Here is an 11259-nt window from a genome sequence, read left to right as displayed (position 1 = left end):
TTGGTGGGGTGGTTTGCGGGAGCTTGGTTACAAGAGGAAGGGATTTACTGGTCAGTGGACTGCTTCCGCTGTCACCCAAAGTTTTTGAACTTGTCACTGACTTATTATGAATGCGCTGCAGGTGACGTATAAGGGAGGATGTTCCGAGGTGGTTAATGTCCTTACCCCTACTTATTACAGCTTGACAAAGGCAACACACGGCTTGACACCTGTTGTCCGCATTTCTGTTGAAATACCTCCACACCGAAGAGCTGATTTTTTTGGTATTTTCACCAGGCATGTCAACGGCCATATTCCTCCCACGGACAACAGGTGTCTCCCCGGGTGCCTGACTTAAACAAACCACCTCACCATCAGAATCCTCCTGGTCAATTTCCTCCCCAGCGCCAGCAACACCCATATCCTCCTCATCCTGGTGTACTTCAACACTGACATCTTCAATCTGACTATCAGGAACTGGACTGCGGGTGCTCCTTCCAGCACTTGCAGGGGGCGTGCAAATGGTGGAAGGCGCATGCTCTTCACGTCCAGTGATGGGAAGGTCAGGCATCGCAACCGACACAATTGGACTCTCCTTGTGGATTTGGGATTTCGAAGAACGCACAGTTCTTTGCGGTGCTACTGCTTTTGCCAGCTTGAGACTTTTCATTTTTCTAGCGGGAGGCTGAGTGCTTCCATCCTCATGTGAAGCTGAACCACTAGCCATGAACATAGGCCAGGGCCTCAGCCGTTCCTTGCCACTCCGTGTGGTAAATGGCATATTGGCAAGTTTACGCTTCTCCTCCGACAATTTTATTTTAGGTTTTGGAGTCCTTTTTTTACTGATATTTGGTGTTTTGGATTTGACATGCTCTGTACTATGCCATTGGGCATCGGCCTTGGCAGACGACGTTGCTGGCATTTCATCGTCTCGGCCATGACTAGTGGCAGCAGCTTCAGCACGAGGTGGAAGTGGATCTTGATCTTTCCCTAATTTTGGAACCTCAACATTTTTGTTCTCCATATTTTAATAGGCACAACTAAAAGGCACCTCAGGTAAACAATGGAGATGGATGGATACTAGTACTAGCTAATAATACTAGTACTAATACTAGCTAATAATAATAGTACTAGCTAATAATACTAGCTAGATACTAGCTGCTAATATAGACTGGTTGATAATGAGATGTAGTATGTATAAAGAAGAAAGAAAAAAAAAACCACGGGTAGGTGGTATACAATTATGGATGGACTGCCGAGTGCCGACACAGAGGTAGCTACAGCCGTGAACTACCGTACTGTGTCTGCTGCTAGTATAGACTGGATGATAAATAATGATATAAAAAAATATATCACTACTGCAGCCGGACAGGTATATAATATTATATAATGACGGACCTGCTGGACACTGTCTGTCAGCAGAATGAGTTTTTTATAGAAGAAAAAAACACCACACAAGTCACACGAGTCCACGACGAGTGTACTTTTTCAGGCAGACAATCAATAAATATAGTACTATAGTACTGGTGGTCAGTGTGGTCAGGTCACTGGTCACAGTGGTCAGTCACACTGGCAGTGGCACTAGTCTCTCTCTGGCAGCAAAAGTGTGCACTGTTTAATATGTACTCCTGGCTCCTGCTATAACCTATAACTGCTCCCCAGTCTCCCCCACAATTAAGCTGTGTGAGCACAGTCAGATATTAATGACGGACCTGCTGGACACTGTCTGTCAGCAGAATGAGTTTTTTAAAGAAGAAAAAAACACCACACAAGTCACACGAGTCCACGACGAGTGTACTTTTTCAGGCAGACAATCAATAAATATAGTACTATAGTACTGGTGGTCAGTGTGGTCAGGTCACTGGTCACAGTGGTCAGTAACACTGGCAGTGGCACTAGTCTCTCTCTGGCAGCAAAAGTGTGCACTGTTTAATATGTACTCCTGGCTCCTGCTATAACCTATAACTGCTCCCCAGTCTCCCCCACAATTAAGCTGTGTGAGCACAGTCAGATATTAATGACGGACCTGCTGGACACTGTCTGTCAGCAGAATTAGTTTTTTAAAGAAGAAAAAAACACCACACAAGTCACACGAGTCCACGACGAGTGTACTTTTTCAGGCAGACAATCAATAAATATAGTACTATAGTACTGGTAGTCAGTGTGGTCAGGTCACTGGTCACAGTGGTCAGTCACACTGGCAGTGGCACTAGTCTCTCTCTGGCAGCAAAAGTGTGCACTGTTTAATATGTACTCCTGGCTCCTGCTATAACCTATAACTGCTCCCCAGTCTCCCCCACAATTAAGTTGTGTGAGCACAGTCAGATATTAATGACGGACCTGCTGGACACTGTCTGTCAGCAGAATGAATTTTTTAAAGAAGAAAAAAACACCACACAAGTCACACGAGTCCACGACGAGTGTACTTTTTCAGGCAGACAATCAATAAATATAGTACTATAGTACTGGTGGTCAGTGTGGTCAGGTCACTGGTCACAGTGGTCAGTCACACTGGCAGTGGCACTAGTCTCTCTCTGGCAGCAAAAGTGTGCACTGTTTAATATGTACTCCTGGCTCCTGCTATAACCTATAACTGCTCCCCAGTCTCCCCCACAATTAAGCTGTGTATCGTTTTTTTCAGGCAGAGAACAAGAACAGAACGGATTATTATTTAAATATTAATAAATTATAAAACTGCACTGGTGGTCAGGTCACTGGTCATCAGTCACTAGTAGTATAATATAATAACTCCTCCTAAGCTCCAGTAAGTATAGTAATGAACGTGTCTCACTCTCACTCTCCTATTTTAATTTCTAAACGGAGAGGACGCCAGCTACGTCCTCTCCCTATCAATCTCAATGCACGTGTGAAAATGGCGGCGACGCGCGGCTCCTTATATAGAATCCGAGTCTCGCGATAGAATCCGAGCCTCGCGAGAATCCGACAGTGTGATGATGATGTTCGTGCGCGCTCGGGTTAACCGAGCAAGGCGGGAAGATCCGAGTCGCTCGGCCCCGTGTAAAAAAAACTGAAGTTCGGGCGGGTTCGGATTCAGAGGAACCGAACCCGCTCATCTCTAGTCTATATCTCAAAACTACTGTTTAGTAAATGTTAGCAATTAGTCATTATAACCACTGTCAATCCGTTCGATTTGTGGCAGGTTCATAAACACAATGAGCCACTTAGTACATTTAGCCCTTAATGTTAATATTAAAACTGGATTCTGTGTGGACCTAAACATGTAAAAGTTCAAAATAATAAGAAAAACAGAACAGTAACATTAACAAGATAACTTTTTTGTAACATTTATATATTATATAATATACTTATATGTAAAAGTATAAGCCCCTGTTTTTATACTCTTCCCTTTAAAATATTTCTAAAATATACCTACCCATTATACTGTACTTCATATTTTAATACAAAATCATTAGAATTTAAACCGAATTTCACTTCAAGAATTGATTGAATGCTAACAGCTTTTTGCAGGGATAGACAAACTAAGGGGTTAATTCAGGTTTGTTAGCAAACCAAAAAAGTACATTAATGGGCAAATCCATGTTGCACTGCAGGTGGGTGCAGAGAGATTTCGATTTGGGTGGGGTGTGTTCAAACTGAAATCTAAATTGCAGTGTAATAATAAAGCAGACAGTATTTACTCTGCACAGAAACAATATAACCCATCCAATTCTAACTCTCTCTGCACATGTTATTTCTGCCCCACCTGCAGGGCGCATGGTTTTGCCCATTAGTGTACTTTTTTGGTTTGCTTACAAACCAGAATAACCCCCTAAATCAGAAATTTAACATTTCCCATTAATGTATTATCGTAACATATTAATGTACACTTCCTGAGGCTGAAACAAATAAAAATCAGTGTTTTGCTGTGTATTCTTAATGTGAAAATGAGGAACTGGATTCTGTTTGATATTTGGTTAAAATTTTTATCTGAAGATTCAGTATTCACTCAAATCCTAAAATGTTGATTAGTTGCATCCTAATAAAATATTGCTTTGCTGTAAAATACATACTGTACGCATCATATTAACACACGTGATATTTTCTGCTTGACATTTTAAATTAAAATAAAAGATCCTTCTAAAAGGCAAAAGATAAGTAAAATAAATAAGTGGTCTACACACCTTTGTTGCATGCATACATTGACTACTTTGGAGTGCAGCATTGCTAATCTTCTGTCAGACAAGTGACTGTGTAAGAAAGAATATATAAAGGTATGGAGACCATTGGGACAAAACCAATATGTTACCTCAGTGGAATTAGTCTCAGAATGATTCAGATTAGTATATTAACACAATTAGTAAAAATGTGTTTAGTTTATTTATTTATTTATTGACATTTAAAAGGTAGAAATAACAAAACATATTTACAGAAATTTCATAAAAATGGTCAGGTAGCAAAAATGCATGGAATTTACAGGTTTTAATACATTTTTCAGTTTCCAGTTGGCACAGTGTTGTAAAATTTACCAAAGTTGACAACTATTGCTGCATAGGCCGGGATGTAATGGGAGCCAATAATGCTGGCCAGGAGATGATCACACTACATCGGACATTACAAATGTGCGTCTATTCCCCGGAACTTTGGCAATGTAATGGCATGCGTCTATTTCTGATCTTCAGCATCTCGGATCCGAGGTGTCGCGGTATTTAGACTAGAAAACATCTGATATTTATGGATTAACCGAAAAACATCTGTAAGGGTGGTGGTGCAGGTGGAGCGCCTGCTGCCGTGCAGGCATGAGTCGCTCCTTACCTCAAACCGCCCTTCTCGACTTCCGGACTCAGAACTTCTTTCCTCACGGGAATCTTTCCTGGGACCATAATGCAGCGATCCGACCTTGTGATCCGGACCAACTAGGGGAAGAGAAATACTAATCACCGAGTATCCCTCTTTCCATAGGTAGGAAAAAGGACATGGCGGGGATGGCGGCGACCTTCACTGGTTAGGTGAAAATCATCACTGGCCCTGGGGCCTCAACCACCCAATTGTCACCTATTTGCACTTGCGCACCAGGTGAACGCAAAACTCACTAGGCCTAGTGAGGTCTCGCAAACCGGCGCTCAGAGGGGAATACTCACACAGCCATTCTTGTCACCTTGCCTGTCGCGGGTCTCTGCTCCTGGAGAGAAATGGACAGCAGCCTCCCTACAAACTAGCAAATAGGCTAACCAACTAAACTGGCCTATTTTACAATATAACTCGGGTAAACGGCTGCACCTGTCTTCAGCTAGCAGAACATGCACATTTAAGGAGACAACAGTAGTGACATACCTTTAAACTGGTTGGATGAAGGATCCAGCTGGTCATACCAGCTAACCACCACCTACACTATGACACCAGGCGCATGCACAAAATAGGCTTCCTGTCGCGAACAGCCGTCCACTTCAGGTTTACAGGATGGTAGGGGTGGGACGGTCATTCCACAACCTTCCCTATCCCAAACGGAGCACGTGAGGGCCAGTCAGCCCTTCACACCCAACCAGCACCCGGCCTTAAGTGAGCTACCGTACAGCCCACTCACTGCGGGGACTGAGCTGGAGGGGCTCTGTCCTATAGGTCCATTCCCAGGGTCAAATTATGCACACCAGAGCAGGGTGAGTTTGGCCCTGCCCTGTATTGAAGCCCACAGGCCTGGTGCCTGCCCAATAATAGAAAGGCAATCTTGGCCTAATGCCAAGATTACTCATTCAGCTCTAGCCCCTTTTTGCTCCTAACCACCCCTCAGGCCTAATGCCTGTGTGTGCCCACAGGCCTAGTGCCTGCCTAACAATGAGAGTGTAATCTTGTCCTAATGCCAAGATTACTTATTCAACTTTGGCCTCCCTTATGCTCCCAACTGTGCCACAGGCCTAATGCCTGAACTATACCCACAGGCCTTGTGCTTGCTTAACAAGGAAAATGGCAATCTTGGCCTAATGCCAAGATTACCAATTACGATATAGTGGGCCCCCTGACTCCCAACTACCACTCAGGCCTATTGCCTGTTTGTGCCCACAGGCCTAATGCCTGACAACCTGGTGGTCTAGGGGGATTTAGAGGTAGGTGGTGGCGGCCCAAGGGCCCTTACCCGGACCATTGGAAGAGGCTGCAGCAGGGAGCTTCATTAGCTCTTTTGCATTCCACACGCTGCAGCATACTCCGCTGGTTTCTTCCCGCTGGGGGCTTTTCCACTGCCGCTGGGTCCTCCTCTCTGGCAGCCGCTGGATCTCCTCTGGCCACTGCTGGGTCTTCTCCGGCCGCCGCTGGATCTTCTTTTCCTGTCGGTGGTTCTTCGTCCTCTTCTGGAGCTCTTCACAGCTCCTACTCTGGCGCTGGACTGAGCTCTTCCACCGCTCAGCGCCTAATATAAGACGCTGGGAGGAGGCGGAGAGATGATGTAGTGGTCCGCCATGATGAGCGCTGATTGGCCCGCTGTGGCGGCTCCCTATTGGGCGCCAACCGAAGAGCCGGGATTGGCTCACGACTGGCGCCAAGTTCAAATCCCAGGTCACTGACTGGAGGAACCAGGATCCTTGTGGATCCAAGTTCCTCCATGGTCACACCCCATCGCCATCCCACCGCCTGCTGCACCCCGATGCTGGGACCAGCTGTCTGCCTCACATTTACCCATTTGTCCTTTGTAGTCCCTACAAAGGAAGGCTGTGACAAGATAAAATCTGGGTCAGCATACCAAGGACCAGGCACACTGCGGCTGGAGCGCTGGGACTGTCTAGGCAAAGGAGATACCGCGGGACTGGGAACCCCAATATCCTGGAACATGTTATCGTGAGGCTGAACTACCAGCACCCACCAATCTTTGTCCAGGCTAACTGCCCTGGGAGATGGTGATAGTGCCGTCTCTTCAGCAGGCGATTGAGCAGCACCAAGACCGGAGGCATCTTCCCTCTCCACGGCCTCAGGAAACAAACAAGGATGTAAGATGTCCCGATGAAGGGTCCTCAATAGACCGGTCCCATCCATTGCTTCCACCTGGTAATCCAGGCCCTCTTCTGTGAGGCGCCTTCGGACAATATAGGGCATTACCTCCCACCTTTCTGTCAGTTTTCTGCCGGGCCGTGTCATGCGGACCAGTACCCGCTGTCCTACATCAAAAGGCACAGCTCCTTGAGTTCTATTGGGCACATGAGTATGGTCGGCTATCATCCTCCGAGTCACGTCGTAAGCCACTTCTAAGCACTGCTGATGTTCTGCGACCCAGTCTACTGGCAATGAACCCCCTTCTTCACAAAGTTCGAGTAAGTGCAGGTCCTGCACTTCATGCCCTGGGTGACCAAACAGCAAAAAGAAGGGGGAGTAACCGGTGGTGCTGTGAACCCTGACAATATGGAAGAGAAGAAGACTCTTTTGTGGGCGCACTCTTTACTTTACATAAATATAGAAAATAGTGAGCACTTGCCACTATCACTCTACTATCATATAATTTATATACTAGACAGACTTTGTGCTAATAGGTACTTGCCTGCCTTATATAAATAACTGCCATATTAATGTATTATGTTATAATGCTGCATTTTTCATTTTTCTGCATGTGATATTACTGGCAGTGGTCCAATCTAAAAACCTTGATAGATCCCCCCTAGTCTGGACATATCATTGCTATTTAGTTACAACTTCACTTCTATATAGTTATATCCTTTTGGGGCATTGAGAACCTGCAGTGGAAACTTTTGTAACAGCTACACTCTAGATGCAATTCAGCTACAACCTCATTGCTACTTTTAAGTACCGATAAATCATATTGGATACTTTTCCATAGCTGGTACTCTGTTATTAATTTTTTCTCCTTATCTTTGCTTTGGCATTTCAGGCACCCTGTGTTTAGGCAACATTTTCCAATGATAATGTAATTATTCCAGTTCATTTTACTATTGCCGCATCTGGATTTAAACCCCATTATACCTTTTTACTATCTACTTATTTTTCTTTCAATCTTTATTTTCGTGGACTCTCACCAGTGATTCAGGGTTGAGTCCCTGTCTAACATTGGCAGCAGATCCATCTAATTTCTTCTATGTCTGGTATCTGTCCTGAATAACTTTGTAAATTCGTGAACTCTCATCAGTGATTCCAGAGCTCCGTAATATTGGTCATTTCCTCTACTATCATACCACACTGGAGACGCCCGAAACCGTCCGATCTCGGAAGCTAATCAGTGTTGGGCTGGGTTAGTACTCAAGTGGGTGACCATTGAGGAATACCCAGTGCAGTAGAGCTCTTTGATTGAGCCCATATAGTGTCTAACACTGACAGCAGATTCACACTGCTCTCCAATTTCCACTCTTTGCCTGTCCCCCTGCCGCCCCCTCCGCTCTTATCTTCTCTGGCAGGAGACCAGACAGTGGCATACTATTCTTAAGCACTACCAGTATCCAGACTATATTACAGGGGAATGCATAACAGTAATTGGCTTATTAGCACAATATACCACTGAATATATAACGTCCAGAATTTCCTTCCATCAGCCAAAATCCAGTTTCTTTCATATCAGCACATGGTGCTATTTCAAATATTTGGTTAATTATTTGACCACCTTTATTTTCTTGATGAACCACTAATTGTCTTAATTGTGTAGAAATTATTTTGTTGAATTATTAAAATTTGTATTTTTATCTACTTTGACTATTTTCTATATTTATGTAAAGTAAAGAGTGCGCCCACAAAAGAGTCTTCTTCTCTTCCATATTGTCTACGTTCCCCTACTGACTCAGGGTGCACCACCAAATAATATCAGAATTAGAAAACAGCGTTTTCTTGTAATTACCTGATTTTGGTTTAGAAAATTAACTTTCTATACTCAATATCTCCTGTGCGGTATTCCCTCCCCTCATGTTGTTAGGGTCTCCTGCCCTGTGCTGCCACGTCGTCATGGCAACCGGGAGACAAGTGCTAGTGGAGTAACCTGAGCGCAGCTGATACTCCGGTTCGGGTCTTTTGCTGTGCAGTGGTTATAGGCTCTGTGCACGGCAGGGGATCCGGTGCTGGTTTTTGTGCTCACAGTCTGTGAGGTCTGAGTGGGGCGTGGACAGCACCTGCTTTATAAGGCCTCTTTTCAGGGTAAGCAGATGCTGCTGAATCTTTGTTGGTTAGTCAGTTCATGAAAGTTAGCCAGTACTGTGTAGCTTTGTATTTGTTTGTTGCTTACTGCAAATAGGCCTGGGGATTTGGTATTACACTCTGCCAATCCAGACCTAGCAGTAAGACTGGAGTCAGTCGTTTAGCTTGCTGGGGTTCTGTTACCACTCTGTGAACTTAGCAAGTTTGCGGCTGTATTCTAAGACTTGCCTGTCTAATCCTGTCTCACTGTGCTAGGTGTCAGGGGTCAGTTTAGTGGCAGTAAGCTAAAACCTGTGCACTGCAAGTGAGAAATAGGATTGTGGAGACTCTCCTTGTGTCTATCATTCCATCTCTGACCAAGGAGTTTACTGCCACACCCGTTGGTAACCCTTTAGGGTTTTGCTGTTGCCCTTAGCAACAGCATTTCGGGTTCTCTATGTATTAAAACACAACATCTTGCTTTTTCCATCTGTGCAGTTCTAATACAAAGGAGATACCCAGTTCCTTAGCCTCTGGGCTTCTCTGTTCACTTTGTGTGTATTTTGTTACCCTATTACCTTCTGTGTACGTTATGTCATATTCCCCAGTTTGTCTGTGAGTCCATTTGTTTTGCATAACAGTTCAAACACCAGTACATTCCTGCAGACACTGGAGTGCATAACAGTTCTGACACCAGTACTTTCCTGCAGGCACTGGTGTGCATAACATATTCAGCAGCCTAATACTCCTGTTGAAATTTTGTGGGAATATGGAGCATACCCCTCAAAATACGTTGCAACAGGTGGTCGATCAGGTGCAGGTCCTGACTCGACAATTTAATGATTTGTCCATTAAAATGCACACCTCCCAGGCTGCTGGTGGAGCTCCCGCAGCAGCAGCACCTGCAGGGGTTAAGGAGCCGAAAGTAAATTTCCCGGATCGTTTTTCTGGAGATCGCTCGCAGTTCTTTTGTTTCAAGGAGAGCTGCAAGCTATACTTCCGGCTTAGGCCTCAGTCTTCTGGGTCGGAGATTCAGCGGGTGGGCATAGTGATTTCCTTGCTACAAGGAGACCCACAGGTCTGGGCATATGGGTTGCAGCCTGACTGTCCGTCGCTTAAAAGTGTTGATGCTTTTTTTACGGCACTGGGCATGTTGTATGATGACCCTGACAAGACGGCCTCAGCCGAGGCTCAGATTTCGATCCTTAAGCAAGGGCGAAGGCCAGTTGAGGTTTACTGTACGGAGTTTCGGAGGTTGGCCCATGATACCCAGTGGAATGACCCAGCCCTGAGACACCAGTACCGAAGAGGTCTTTCTAACCAGATAAAGGACCAACTGGTACAATATCCCTTGCCTGATAGCTTGGATCAGCTCATGCAGTTATCCATCCGGGTGGATAGACGGCTGAGAGAGCGTAGGCTTGAAAGGGAGACTGAGATTTCCTTCCTTCCCAAGGGAACCTCAGACTCTGAGGAATTTTCTGAGGAGCCTATGCAGATTGGGGCTACCCGCCTCTCCTCGCGTGAGAAGACGCGGAGGAGACAGCAGGGGTTGTGTTTGTACTGTGGGAATAAAGGTCATGTGGTAGTATCATGCCCAGAAAAGCCGGAAAACTTCAGGGCCTGAGGGTGATGGGAAATATCCTGTCAGGCCAGAAGTCAGAATTTCCCAAGAAGACTTTTATCATTCCGGTGACCTTGAAGATCCTCGGTCAAACTGTCAAGACTGAGGCCTTTGTGGACAGTGGGGCCGACGGGGTTTTTATGGACCGCCAATTCGCCCTGAAACACTCTGTTCCCTTAGTACCCTTGGCATCGGAAATTGAGATTTGTGGGTTAAACGGGGAACCATTATCCCAAGGTAAAATTACCTCTTGCACTAGCCAGATTTCTTTGTTTATTGGAGCCACACACTCTGAAAAATTGTCCTTTTATGTGACTGTCTGTACTTTTGCCCCATTGGTGTTGGGGTTACCCTGGTTAAGGGCCCACAATCCTCAATTTGACTGGGTCTCTAGGGAGATTCTTAGTTGGGGTACTGATTGTTTCAGGAGTTGCTTGAGCCTTCCAGTCAGGCTCTCGCAGCTAAGTTTGCCAGGATTGCCAGGGTGTTATGCAGATTTTGCGGACGTGTTCTCCAAAAAAGTTGCAGAGGTACTACCTCCCCATCGCCCCTATGACTGTGCCATTGATTTGTTGCCAAATGCTAAGCTTCCCAAGAGCAGG

General features: G+C 45.4%; 1 pseudogene; it reads left to right on the top strand.

The window, feature by feature from the left end:
• Positions 1 to 8094: 8094 nt before the first annotated feature.
• LOC134938985 (5S ribosomal RNA) lies at positions 8095 to 8213 on the top strand (annotated as a pseudogene).
• The last annotated feature ends 3046 nt before the right edge of the window (positions 8214 to 11259 follow it).

The sequence above is a fragment of the Pseudophryne corroboree genome, chromosome 6, assembly GCF_028390025.1.
Source record: "Pseudophryne corroboree isolate aPseCor3 chromosome 6, aPseCor3.hap2, whole genome shotgun sequence".
NCBI lineage: Eukaryota > Metazoa > Chordata > Amphibia > Anura > Myobatrachidae > Pseudophryne > Pseudophryne corroboree.
Note: the sequence above shows the minus strand (reverse complement) of the source record. Positions and strands in the feature narration are given on the sequence as shown.